The following is a 13,957-nucleotide window of genomic DNA, read 5'->3' as shown; positions in this document are numbered from 1 at the left end:
GGCTCTGAGGGATTGGGATTTCTTTAAGTGTAGCATGCCTAACTCTGGGTTTGACATGGCCTTGTATGCTGGGCAGAGACTGCCTCTGAGTAGGCGATATACAACAAGAGTATAGCTGGACTTTCTTTAGAAGGTCAGCATAAGGCATCTGCTACAGGCCTGAGATTCTTTTTGTAAGGTACTTTTGTGGCCTTCCTAGTTGTTGCACATGTCTTGTGAGGTACATAGCAAGCGGGGCATTGTATTCTATAATGGGTCCGAGGGATGAGTACAGAGGGACAATGACCTTTTTTCTGGATGAAAAGCCCTTAGCGATGAAGTACACCACGTAGAAGGATTTTCTAACAGTTGTGGCTGTGTGGTTATCAAAGGTGAGACCACTCTCCACCAAGGTCTCTTATCACACTTTGTGTTTAGTGTACTGCCACCTATGTGGTAGTTCATAGGTACATGTTTTTTCCCCAAAGAGGACAACTATACATTTTTTGGCACTTAGCTTGAGCCCATATCTCTGGCACCAGGCATCTGTTCATTTAAGGACCTTTTGTAGTATATCCACATTATTTGGGGATTCAATAATGTCTCCCAGCTTGCAGTCATCTGCAAACTTTGCAAGCCAGAGTCCCTTAGTGTTGGCCTGTACTTCAGAGAAGTAGATGCCAAACAAGAGTGGTCACAGGACAGAACCCTGCAGTACACCACTTGTCTGGATCTGGAATCGGCTACTTTTAGAGTGTGGAGCCAGTTTGCAACCCGTTGAGAGATGTAGGGATTAATGTCCAGCTTAGCAAGTTGCAACCCATTGAGAGATGTAGTTTATCTAGGATTCCAGAGCGAGAGATAGCGTTGAAAGCCGTGGCGAGGTCCAAGTAGGCTGTGAACTATCCTACCCTCGTCCATGGCTCTGGAGACCGATTCAAAGTCGATCAGGTTCAGGAGGAAAGATCGGCCCTTCACGAACCCAAACTGGGTCTTTGTCCAATATCTTTGTTTTTATAAGTTCCATGATAGTACGTTCCATGACCTTGCAGATCAGGCTCGTCAGACTGATGGGACGATAGTTCCCAGGATCCAAAGCGATTCCCCCCTTGTGGAGTGAGACTGTAGCTGTGCACCACGAAGCCAGAGCTGAGGCCATGATTAAAAGTTACACATAGGTAAGGTGCCAGTTCATTTTGTAGTTCATGCAGTACACAGCCCAAGATGTCTGGTACCATGGATGCTGTACTCTTGGCTTTGGAGAGTACTTTTTTACCCACGTGGCCGTGATCACCAGAATTTGTCATTCTTTCGGTACTGAGATGGGCCCTTTAGGGGGTGAAATTGGCAGTGAATCTGCCAGGATATTGGCAATATCCTTGGGATCAGTACATCTAGTGCCATTCTGCTGTAGCTCAGAGCAGATCTGAGTATTGCCATTTAGATTGTTGACAGCTATAGAATGCCTTGTCTTTGTAATCTTTGGCAATTTTGTTTTTGTAACTAGCTTTGGAAGATTTTATGAGGGATCTCAGCTTTCTACTGAGGCTGAAGAGGGAGTTTTTTTTTAATCCTGGTTTCTCTTTTCTGCAGCAGTTTCTTCCTTCTGTTGTACAGCTTGTTTGTGGCAGGGGGCCACCAGATTGGCTTAAAAAAAGCATTTTGGTTCAGTCCATGCATGAGTGAATGTGCTCGTACAGCACCTTAGTGTAAGGTTCAGCAGTCCAGTTCCCATCTGCATGGGTGTCATGAAGTTTGTTACTTCTGACTAGACTAGATCCTCTAAGCTTTACTGAACAGGCTTGAAATCTTCAAGTTGAGTAATAAAGATAATATAAAACTACAACAACTGGGCGATGATCTAGATATTGTGCATTAAAGAGGAAGACTATCTGACAGGACTTTTATATATTCAGACACTGCTCAATCCAGTAGTAAAGAAACTATTACATACCTTGCAACAAAAGTGGGCATCTGTCAGAGCCAAATACAAAGAGGAAAATGGAGTAGCTTCCCCCTTTTTTCTAGGTTTGTTCAGACGCAAGCAAAGATTAGGAGCAACCCCAGCTTTGTCATCAGCAGCAGTAATCAGCCGTCCAAACTGCATGGTAATACTAAGTGTTTACACACAAAACTGTACCTTCAAGGGCTACAAACTGTCAAGACAGCAGCAAGGTGAGCACTATAGAAAGTCCCGACAGACAATACCCAATTCACCGGAAGCCTCATCCTCTGAAAAAGTGCAAAGGGTGTAGAGGTAAGCCTATTGAGGAGACCATCCTTTCCTTAAACACAATGGCATCTGTTTCAAGTGCTCAGAATGCAGCAGTGAGAAACACTTGGTGGCCTTGCACCCTGATCCACCTCCACAACCAGCAGAGATGGTAGAAGCCAGGAAAGATCAGGGCAGGGAGCAACAAGAGGACTCACCTTCTTCAGTAATGTCCAAGTGCACTGAAATATATGGCAAAGAAAAATCCAGTGTCATGTTCTAAAATCTGCATAGTGACTGTGTATCCCAACGGGAAGTGAGTGAGGATGTATGCAGTTCTCGACGAGCAGAGCAACAAGTTACTTGCAAGGTCAGACTGATATTTTTAGTGGATATGGAAATGCAGTTTTAATGTTAATGTTAAAGACATGCGCAGGTATTATGGAAACTGCAGGCAGAAGAGTCACAGACTGTTATGTAATCTTTTGATAAGGAAAAGGGATTCCCATTACCTACAGTGTGTGTGACATGTTACCTGATGGCAAATCAAAAATTCCTTCTCCAGAGGTGGCTTATCCTCACCTCCGCCCAATTGCTCCTCACTGCAGTTGTTAATTCTGGTGCTTCTATCCTTTTGCTTATTGGAAAAGACATATTAGAAGTACACAAAGTGCACAAGCAAATTAATGGACCAAACACCCCTTATGCTCAGACTTTACTTGGGGTGGGTCACTAAGAGAAATTTGCCTGGATCAGCTCACCAGCTGAACTACATCAGTTATGTAAAGCCGCCCATGTTAACAAAATGGCCGCACATCCCTTTTCAGTCTATGCCAGAACAATTTCACTGTTGGAGAAAGCTTTGATAATTTAATACGGTTTTGGGACTAATTCACACAAAGAAAATACCAGCTTCTATACAGAAACTGAATCTGGGGGTTTCAGTGTTGGAAATCTAAGGACGATGATAAACAAGCCCTGTCCACAGAAGATAAGATTTTCTCTGGATCATGAACAGAGACTTACCAGGATGATAACAACTGGGTGGTCCCTCTGCCTTTACGCACACCAAGGTGTCATTTACCTTGTAACAGAGAACAAGCCATGGAATGCCTGAACTCTCTTTGTAAAACTTTTACAAAGAAGGCCAGAGGTAGAGAGATTTCAAAAAATTCAACAAAAGAATACTGGATAATGATCATTCGGAAGTTGCAGGACCACTGGCACACAAGGTAAAGAACACTGGTTTCTGGAATGTTTTGTATTTACCACTCATACAAACCTGATCAAATAAGTGTGCAGAGTGTGAAGGTACCTCTTTAAATAATGTACTTTTAAGAGGCCCTGATCTAAACACTCCACTAGGGGTCCTCGTGCTTTAGAGTAGAGCCTATAACCTTGACAGCTGATGTGCAGCAGATGTTTGTTTTCTGGTGAGAGAGGACCACCAAAATAATTTACGTTTTCTCTGGTACAAAGATCATGACATACAAAGTAGTACAGAAGGATTGTACATGTCTTCGGCAACGGTCCCTCTCCTGCTGTGGCCATATACTGTACGCGTAAAGCTGCGCTAAAAGGAGCTGCTGTGGCTATATACTGTACACGTAAAGCTGCCCTAAAAAAGGAGGCAAACAATATGGAGAAGAGGCCAAACACGGTGTTGAAAGATTTCTATGTAGATGGACTTGCATCTAACACTCCTGAGACAGCAACAGACATTCTCAACAAAACAGATGCTGGCAGAATCTGCGACTTACGATTGCTTCTAACAGCAAAAAGGTCATGGAAGCCTTTCCTGCAGAAGACAGAGCCAAGGACCTTAAAGATCTTTGTCTGGGTACAGACACCCTTCCTCTTCAGAAAAGTTTAGGACCAAGCTGGCATCTAGAAACAAGACAACTTTGTTTTGCAGGTCTCTTCAGAGGAAGAGCCCTTCACCAGAAGAGGAATCTTATCTACTCTTAACAGCCTTTATGATCCCCTTGGGTTTGTTGCACCTGTGACTATAAAAAGGTAAGGCCTTAGTCCGTGAACTATCATCTGGGAAATGTAAACTGGATGCATTACTCCCACAAGAGTGGTTCAATGAAAGGAGTGGCTATATACCGTACATGTAAAGCTGCCCTAAAAGGAGCTGCTGTGGCTATACACTGTACACGTAAAGCTGCCCTAAAAGGAGAAAGACTTCCAAGATACACAGACATTATGGGCCTGACAACAGCCTGTAGAAAGGAACTGCGATTCATCCATCACAGCTACATGTGCGGTAGCCTACTTGAAAACTAATGCAGTAAGTGTAGGTCATGCTGAATTTATGGGAAAGTTAGTTAAGCCCTAGACCAGCGCACACAATCCCACATTTAGAGGTATGTACAGCTGTACTAGCGTAGAACTGTATGAGCTAATTAAAGATTAGCCACGGACTTGGACGCGATGAAATTCTTTACAGACAGCAAAACCGTCCTGGGGCACATTTGCAATACCTCTAGAAGATTCTTTCTTAATGTCTCTTAACAGAGATCAAAGAATCAGACAAGTAAACTCATCCTAATCAGTGGTTCTATGTACCCACAGAACAAAAACCTACAAGGCCCACACAGACAGCCTGGCTTCAGAACACTATATGATTCTCAGACCCTTTGTTTCTTTACCAGCCAGAAAAAGGACAATTGAAATAACGGCTACTGGTTATCCTCTCAGAGCTTGAAGCCGATCCTGAAATTAGACCTGCAGTTGCAAGCTTCAGCAGTAGAGCCCGATACCACTATTCACTCACTTTGCTTTGAGATTTTCAAACTGATTTATGTTGCTAAAAGTTCAGAGAATCAGACAGCTCGCTACTTAAGAGGCTGGAAGTTTCAAATCAGCAAGTTAGCTTAAAGAAACGTTCACAAGCAAAGTAATCTCCTCTGTTCAGCAGAAACACAACCAAAAAGGAAGAGAGACTGTAAGAGAGCAAAAGGCATGACCAAAACAAAGTCTCAATTTTAGTGCTGTTACAGATCAAGATGGACTGCTGAGAGTTGGCGGATGCTTGTCTTTTGTGACACTGACTGAACAAGAGAAGCAACCTATAAATTATCCCTCACAATCACATTGCTACACGGATTGTGAGGTATTACAACAACCAAGCAGCTTCATCAAGGACGTCACATTACAGAAGGTGCAATCAGAACTGCAGGTTTCTGGATCCTTGGTGGTAAGTGCCTGACATCTGCAGTTATTCACAAATGTGTTCTCGGTCGTAAACAGAGAAAGGGATTAGAAAAATGGCAGATTTACCAGAAGATAGTGCCATACCAATCACTAGTGTGGGTACTGATGTTCTTGGTCCGTGGACAGCGGTAACCTGCCACACCAGAGGAGGTAATGCTGACAAACGCCGGGCAGTACTTTTTACATGTCTGTGCACACGAGCTGCCTCCAGCTTTATTAATGCCTTGAGAAGATTTTTAATTCGTGGCCCAGCAAAGTTATTTTTGTCTGACAGAGGGATAAACTTTGTGGGAGCTTGTAAAGAACTGAACATTTGTGCAAGTGATACAGCAGTACGAGATTATCTACAAGACAAAGGATACATGTGGGTCTTCAAACCTCTGCAGTCATCTCACATGGGAGGTGCTTGGGAAAAGCCTGACAGGTGGATGCAGTGTTGCTTCAAGATAAACCTACTCGCCTGACCCATGAGAGTTTTAAGTACCTTTATGGCGGAAGTTATGGTCATTATGAATGCAAGACCTTTAGTACCAGTGTCTAATGACCCAGAAAATCCTAAGGTTCTCACACCAGCTATGCTTTTGACTCAAAAGGCTGTTAGCCCAGTCTGGTAACTTCGAAACAGGCCTCTATGTTAAAACAATGGAAGCAAGTTCAGAGTCTTTGCTGACACCTTCTGGAAAAGTGAATACTTATCCACCTTACAAAGTTGCAGAAAGTGGACTAGAGACTGTCCAAACGTTGAAGTAGATGATGGGCTAATGGACAGTCAAAAAAACGCAGGAATGAATGGCCGGTGGGACGTTGCCAAGCAGAAGTCAGAAAGGTGAAGTAAGGGTTGTCAAAACAAAGAACTGCTAAAGTTTATACGAGGCAGTCCGAGTTTTTAACCATTTCAGAAACAAGTGTTAGTGTAGCAGTATTAAGTGTAGTGGCATACAATAATATGCCAGGAAGAGAGTATTCTGCCCTTCACAGCAATTCAGGCAGTTTATATTCTAGTTGCATAGTTTGAGCATTGTTTTGATCTGTTGCTGCCATTTTTAGCACTGTAGCAAGTCTCAGGAAGTGAGGCAACTCCGTCAGGAAGCAGCTCTCTTACTTCTACCCCTCATGGACCCAGGCCCTAGCGTTCGCATCGCATATATATCTTGCTATTTGTTTCGTGCTGCAGTTTTACAGTATTAAAGTCAAGAAATCCCAGTAAAGTTACAAGAACCCCCCCCCCCCAGAGTATTTTGATTGGATTAAGAGTGTTAAGCTGTCCGTTTAGCTGTGCTATGCCTCGCACAGTGCTGTAAGAACAGAACGGAGGAATTTGTCCGCACATTTGGGAACAGGCTGCACAGTATCAAGTTCCATGCCATGCTGGCACTAAGATCTGCAAGGGGGGTGTTGGTAGATGGTAGTCTCAAAAGTCTTCAGGAGGACCCAGAGGAAGTTGAGGACCTAACTGGGATGGTTGTCTACATCTAGTGAACCTCCTCTCTCAAGAATGAGACCTGTGCTTGGAGGCAGAAGGGGACAGCCCCAAGCCACAACCAGAGGGGGAATCCTCCAACAGTGGGATCAGACAATGATCTTGGATCCGATGACAAGGTAAGAGTGGAATGCTTGCTTCCCACATGACCCAGATCCAAGGAAGCCAGATCCATGAACAGTCTGCATCCGAAGGCCTTGAACCTCAGACCCTGGATCCAAGGGAGTCTCAGATTTGACAGCATCTCCTTTTTGAGGAGGACCCCAGAGGCTGGGGGGGGGGGGGCTTTCTTGTGCTCTGTTGGTCCAAACTTGGCAGGGGACTGAGCCAAGGGACCTACCCCCCCCCCCCCGAGCCAACCCTTTCAAAAGGAGTTTCCTCTCTCGACCGAAGCCCCGAGGCTGAATGTGGCACAAATGTTGCCTTCAACTTCCAGGTGGCTGGCGCCTAAAACAATAACAGGCACTTCTCATGCGAATTGGGAATGAGCATCTTCCAACTGCACAAGGAGTGCCTTTTAAAACAGGCAGACTGACAGATTCTAACTCAAGACTGGAAAATCAAGCAGAGGTCAGAGCCAGAAAAACAGAAGAATAAAACTACCACACAGTTAACTGCACCAAACAAAGCTACACACAAAAAAAACCACTAAACTGGAAGACAAAAGTAACGGCCACTAGAAAAAGGGCACCAAAACAGAAGCAAGCAACGAGAATATAAAACGGCACAGAAGAGAACACTAAACTCTTAAAAGACACACTACAAATGGAAGAATTTTTGAAAAAATAACACTACTTATCCCCTACAGGAGCCAAGCCAGAGAAACCTACACCTGATACTGAACACAGCAAATGTTCCTCCCACAGGACAAAGCCATCTTCTGTGCAGACATTTACTGCTACACAGTATTGTGCAAATAAATGTTTACAGATTACGTTTTCTGCAGGACATTAAGGCATTCTAAGATTCAGAGAATCCTCTGATATTCTTTCAATTATACTGGAAAAAAAAAAACACCAACTGCAAAGTTAGTTCAACTAGGAGACATTTGTCCACTTACTGCATGCAGCCAGCAACACACATGTGAAGACAAGTAAGACAGAACAGAAAGGCCTCAGACTTCCAACGCTGCCTCCTTTGCTGAAGGAGACTCCCTCAAATAGTCTTTGCCACACTCCCAATATCCCTGGTCCCAGTACTTCACTCTCCTTTAAGGAGAAAAGGAAAATCCCTAGACTCTAGCTCCATCCTTGGTACAGACAGGGTCGACACTGAAAGTGAAACAAAGGTGGAAACCTTTTCTGGGGGGGGGGGGGGTCACAGAAGGTTGCTATGCTGTTGGCCCTCAGGCCCTTACAAGCCTAGCCAAGAGTTTAACTCATGTTTAGACAAATCAGCACCCAATGCCCCTGTCCAGCAGGGGCACGGGGGGTATCACAGGGGTATATTATCTGTTTCTCATCCAGTTATCCAGGTTGCAAAAAAAAAAAAAAAAAAAAAAAAGGGGCATTCTGCTTGATGTGGAGAGGGAGTCTCTGGGACACAAAAATTTTCCGACAAGTCTCGTTGATGTTACCAGGTTGAGGCCGGGCACGCGGGTTACTTGAGTGCAGCATGACTTCTGGATATGCAGCGTCAGGGTGGGGTCCATGACCTCCTTGCATGCCAGATTGAGGTAATCTCCCCATCTGGATGAAAGAGTAGAGGGATAGGGCTTTTAGCCTGTATATGGTAGATGTTTTGAGACCCTGAATTCTCCTGGTGAGGAACCGCTGTGGTCTCTCCAGCTGCTGCATGTGCTTTGCGAGGTACATGCTGAAAGGTGTGTTGTACTCAATAATGGGCCTTATAAGTGAATAAAGGATGTTAGGACTTCCTTGTTCCTGGATAAGATGCCCTTACTTATGAGGCGAGCCATGTAGAAGGCTTTCCATACCACAGAAGCAACAGTGGTCAAAAGTCAGGCCATCAACCTGGGGGCCCAAATCCACCATGACGGAGTGCTTAGGATGTTATTAATGTGATATTTTGTGGGGACATCAACTCCCCAAAAGGGTGTGAAATTCAAAAATCTCTAATGAGCTGTGAACAATGTACATAAATACTGTGATTGTCAGAATAAACTTTTGAGACAGAATACAAAAGATACCAGTTTGCAAACTCATACAACCATGCAATTCTTAATGCTCAACTTGTTACCTAAACTGACAGCTTAAGCAAACGAAGCATTTTTACTAAGAGAACTAAACAGCCTACAAACTTGTTAGCTACAAAACCCCCACAATTATACATTTATGCAACACTAAACAAATAGTTCAAGTTAGTGACTCGATATCATGCTAAAACCAAAGGTGAAAAACTGTCAAGAATCAGTCCGACTTATTCTTTCAACCAGAAATCAAGGGAGCACATTACAAACTAGAAACACAAAGCAGAGTCACACGTTAACCTCAATGGACTTCAAAAAAAATGCCAAGTAGCATGAAGCCCTCTTTACTCAAATACAAAGATCAGACAATACAGGCCCAAGAGGAAACTGTAAAAGCAATATGGGTAAAAGGAGAGGGGTTTGTGGACTTACAAAGTCTTAGACAAAGAGATAACCTTTTACATACAAGTAGAGAAACAGTCCACTTTATCCCCCCTTTTAGAGCAATTCAGACATTAGTTTTGCATACCAAACAGCTCTACCACCTTTTAAGAAAACCAAAACATTTTTTATGCAAAATTCCACATCAATAAAGGCTGGAGGGGCTTTTCTTACTTTATTAAACACTCAAGTGTTCCAACATACTTTACGATTTACACCACACTGTACCTGCAGCTCATTTTTACTACAAAACATTATATGCTGAACTCCACAAATTGGTAGTTTCATACTTCACTAGTATAAGTTACCCATTTTGTAACACAAACCATAAGACTACTTAAACTGCAGACAATCTGCCAAGGTTTGTACTCCATGTATACAAGTGCAAGCATGTTACCAGTGAAGCATTCTAACTTCTTTCCACAAACTTACACCAGTCCTGAAAAGCTGGACTGTTTACGAGGACCAGGTAATTTCACACCTCCACCACTCACCCAATGATCACACCGCTGTGCATCTCTCACTGTGACAAAGACCCTCAAACCAGGGCTGGATCTCAAAATACAGCCATTACAGCCACTAGAGCAGTCACTGCATTGCTGTCCTTTTTTCTAGATGCTACAAAGCCAAAACACAGTGCATCAACTTCACAACCACAATCCTCAATGATCTGCCAGGGAGGTGATAAGTCCAAAACAAGACAAGATGAAGGAACATTCAGCAAACAAATTAAATTTTCAGCTTTGTTGAAAACAGAAGCCTGAGTGCACTCAACTTTTCACACAACCTGCTTCCTGTAAAGCACAGCTTTCATCCAGTCAAGTCCCATGTAGCCACTTACATTGTCAGTGTGGGCCCAAGACATCTGGCTGGGAAATAGAACAGCTAGCTAATGCACAGCAGCGTTTCACCCACTCACCAGTAGAGTATTCCAACTCACTTCATTCAAATCACATTAGTTTAGCAAAGCTAGCTCAGAATCGTTCAACTGTCAAGTCACTTCACCCATACAGACAATGTACCCAGGGCAACAATTCTAGCTACTTTTATATTTTTTAGGACTCTCTGATGTCCATGGGCTAACTGATACCACGAGAAGCCATGTGCAAAGCCCCCACTTCTAAATGTGAAGAAGCTCGGACATTTGACTCTTAGATTAGGGGCACATTTCCACCACCGATGTCTGCCTCGCCTACATGTTCCAATACTATTCTTAAGTGAGTATGCTTCCATCTCATTCTTCCCTCACCAGCTTCAACAGGTCCCAAAGCTGCCAACCAAGCATGGGTCACCAGAACGACAGAATCTTCCCCCTCCATTCCTTCAGAGTTAAACAGCACACATCTGCAAACTTAATTTCTATTGTCAGAAATTCTAATGTTAGGTTCAGCCAAGTGTGTAATTTACAGATTACTCCAACTTGCAAAGCCATTTAGTTTTGGTGTTGTGGTACAGATGAACCATGGAAGACTGCCCACATATCTATACTGTAATTCACCGTCTAAATGGGGACTAAACATTGTTGCTGTAGTAACTACATCATCTGGGAAACTGGGTAGATATGTACTTAAGTGTAAATAGCTGACTGGCATAACTTTTAAAAATGTCAGTTTTAGCAGTTTTGCATGCTTACCTTCAATTTGATTTCTCTGGAGTTTGGAGCTCCCCCCACTTACCATTTTAGGACAAGTTAAAATTGCCCCTGGTAAACAATGGAATTGGTTTCCGTTCAGCTTCCAAATCGAATTCATGGTCACACAATGTGCCGACAAGTGGTGTGGTGTCAACCTCTACGTAGCTGTCCTCTCGCTATAAATCAATCAGTCTGCCTGCCTGTCGCTGGTAGAGCATCACACACGTCTGTGAAGGAAAAGCACAACCAGTTGTGGGGAGGGGATGCTGACTGTTTGCGTGTACCAGTGGGATAATCCTGCAGAACGTAGTTTGCGTTCAGCTTTTACACTTAATACATCAGATAAGCACACAATGGCATATCAGGTGCTTGTCAATGTTGTCCTTGTAAATGGAGAGGGGATACTCCCGTTTCACAGCCGCAAATGCCGCTCAACACATTCCAACCACCACCGCGGAAGATACTTGGGTGCAAATGATTGCAGTGGACAAATTAGAGTCATTTTTGGACATGAAACAGGATCAAACTGTAAAATGTGGAAACTTCAACATATACACAGCAATGGCAGCTGGGTCTATATTAAGTGATCAAAACCATAAATTATCGAACACCTAAAAGTCGATCACGAAATATCAAACCCTCTGAAAACAACCGTTTCTGCATAGGGAAACAATGTTTGCCAAATAAAAAGGTTTAACAAAAATAAAGTGGGGGGCTGTCCCCCCCACACCCCCCAACTAAACACACCAACTCAGATCGCTCTACAGCGTAGAAACAAAATCCGCTTAACAGCCAAATGACTCGTTTCCCTGTGTGGAAACGGACGTTCGCAATTTTCAGACTTCGACATTTAGTGACAGACCTTTAGGTGTTAGATAACCTAAGGCTTTGATCACAAGATAACCTAAGGTTTTGATCACATATTAGGGAACCATGACAGCCACCCACATTAGACTCCACATAAAGTTCTGTAGCCCCTACACAGTCAACCAACATCCAAAACACAAACACCCCTTTTACAGCACATACTGCTGGAATCATCTACAAGGAGATGTATACAGTTTCTCTGCACTTTGCCACCATGCCACGCTTACTCAGACTTGGGCACCTCCCACAGCTATGCACAGTGACATATGCATCTAAACAGTGGGGGTTTTGCTCATCTGTATCAGTTAATCTGAACTACACAGTGACCACCATAAAGTATTCATTGGTTCTATATTACCTTACTGAACGATGAAAAAAGAGCGAATGCTTTTTCATCGCACCTAAAAGGACGAAACCTTTAAACAGCAAAGACACGAACTATCGATTGGGGGGGGGTAATTGGTGGACCGTCTTCGGGACTTTGCCATTTCCTCCACTATGGTGTGATCTCAGAGTTGGTTAATTTAAGTAGGGGTGTGTGGGGGCACAACCCCCCACATTTCATTTTTGAAACTTTTTTGGGGGGTAATCGCTGTTCCGTGTCTTCGACCTTTTAGGTTAGATAAAAGTGCATCGTTCGATAAGGTAATGTAGACCTGCATTTATCAGCCAACATTGTTAATTACATACCTGCCAATCAAGAGCATATGCACAAATGTAATAAATCAGTAATGTCAGAAGACTCCTGCATATATACCCATTCATACCCCCTGCATATATACCCATTCATACCCCCAACATCTCAGTGCACATATTCTGAATTCTAAAATAATGAGGGGGGGGGGGGCAAAGGCCCAAAAATAGGGACAGATTTAAACTTTGTACTTGTAAAACTTACAAAGTTGCTAGAACTTATTCAAAACTAGATTTCTTAGCATACATTTACCGAAGAATATGAAGTTCAAATCAAATGCAAGTTTGTATTTAGTGACATCAATCCCAAGTGATTTGCCAGATTCTTCAAGAGCAGACAAGAAAAAAAAAAAAAAAAAAAAAGGCAGCAAAAAATTCTCGACAGTTGAAAGGTTATGCATCCATTCTGTACACACACTTGTGGTTTGACAAGACAGAATTTTGTATGAACTGGTTCAGATTTGACAGCTTCTTCTGACCATCAGCCCAAATTGAGTTCCCAAAGACTGCTGGCCTCCAGAAGTGATACATCATTCCTCTGACCTCTCAGTAAAATGTCCCTGCCCAACACTGTTAGGCTGCCAGGACTGACGCATGCCCAGGATTTCTTCCTACACCCTCCGCCCACAGGTTAACTGGTCCATTCCAGCCATCAAGCACTTATGCATCTGCAGTGACCTGCCCCGATAGCACCCTGGCCTTTTGTTAGACATTTTCTTTTGTTAGACATTTTCACCATACCCAGTCATTAAACTTTTAATAAGTCATTAAGGACCATTACCTAAATTGCTCCAAGTATCTTTACCAGACAACTATTAGGGGTTACATGTCTGCATACTTATTTGTGAACGTACCTTCTCTGGCTTAAAAAACTAAGGACGAGAGTTTGTGAAGTTGAAACCCCAAAACTTAATGCGTCTCATGAACACAAAGGATTACAGCGCACACTGAAAACATAGAAAAACAACTTTATACAGACTACTGTTCAGGGTTAAAAAGCTCCATTTGTGATCCACAAGTGTAACTTCGGAATTCAAAATTCATCACCACAGTAGTCCAAATAATTCTACCACAAACAGAAAACAGTGCTACTGCACAAAAGAAAAACTACAAGCCACCATTTTAAAGAAAGGCAGACTCCATCCAGCTGGTTCACGTGTTAGGAGTAGACTGGCAGCCTATCTGGATACCATCTCTACAGTGCAGCAACGAAGTGCTTGGATAATTCTCTACTCCCCAAGACAGTGAACTGGGCAAGTTATTACATAGAAATTGCCACTATTT

At 43.2% G+C, this 13,957-nt stretch overlaps 1 protein-coding gene and 1 non-coding gene across 2 annotated transcripts in view; both read right to left on the bottom strand.

Annotated features, from left to right (window-relative positions):
* RPL7A (ribosomal protein L7a) overlaps positions 1 to 13,957 on the bottom strand; it is a 31,513-nt gene that overhangs the window by 11,492 nt on the left and 6,064 nt on the right. The window lies entirely within an intron of this gene.
* LOC122791101 lies at positions 13,654 to 13,725 on the bottom strand. Its single transcript, XR_006363076.1, has one exon. It is a non-coding gene; the product is annotated as a small nucleolar RNA SNORD36 (small nucleolar RNA).

This window comes from Protopterus annectens, chromosome 16.part0 (assembly GCF_019279795.1).
Source record: "Protopterus annectens isolate FY-2018-M chromosome 16.part0, PAN1.0, whole genome shotgun sequence".
Lineage (NCBI taxonomy): Eukaryota > Metazoa > Chordata > Ceratodontiformes > Protopteridae > Protopterus > Protopterus annectens.
This window is presented reverse-complemented; position numbering and strand designations above follow the sequence as displayed.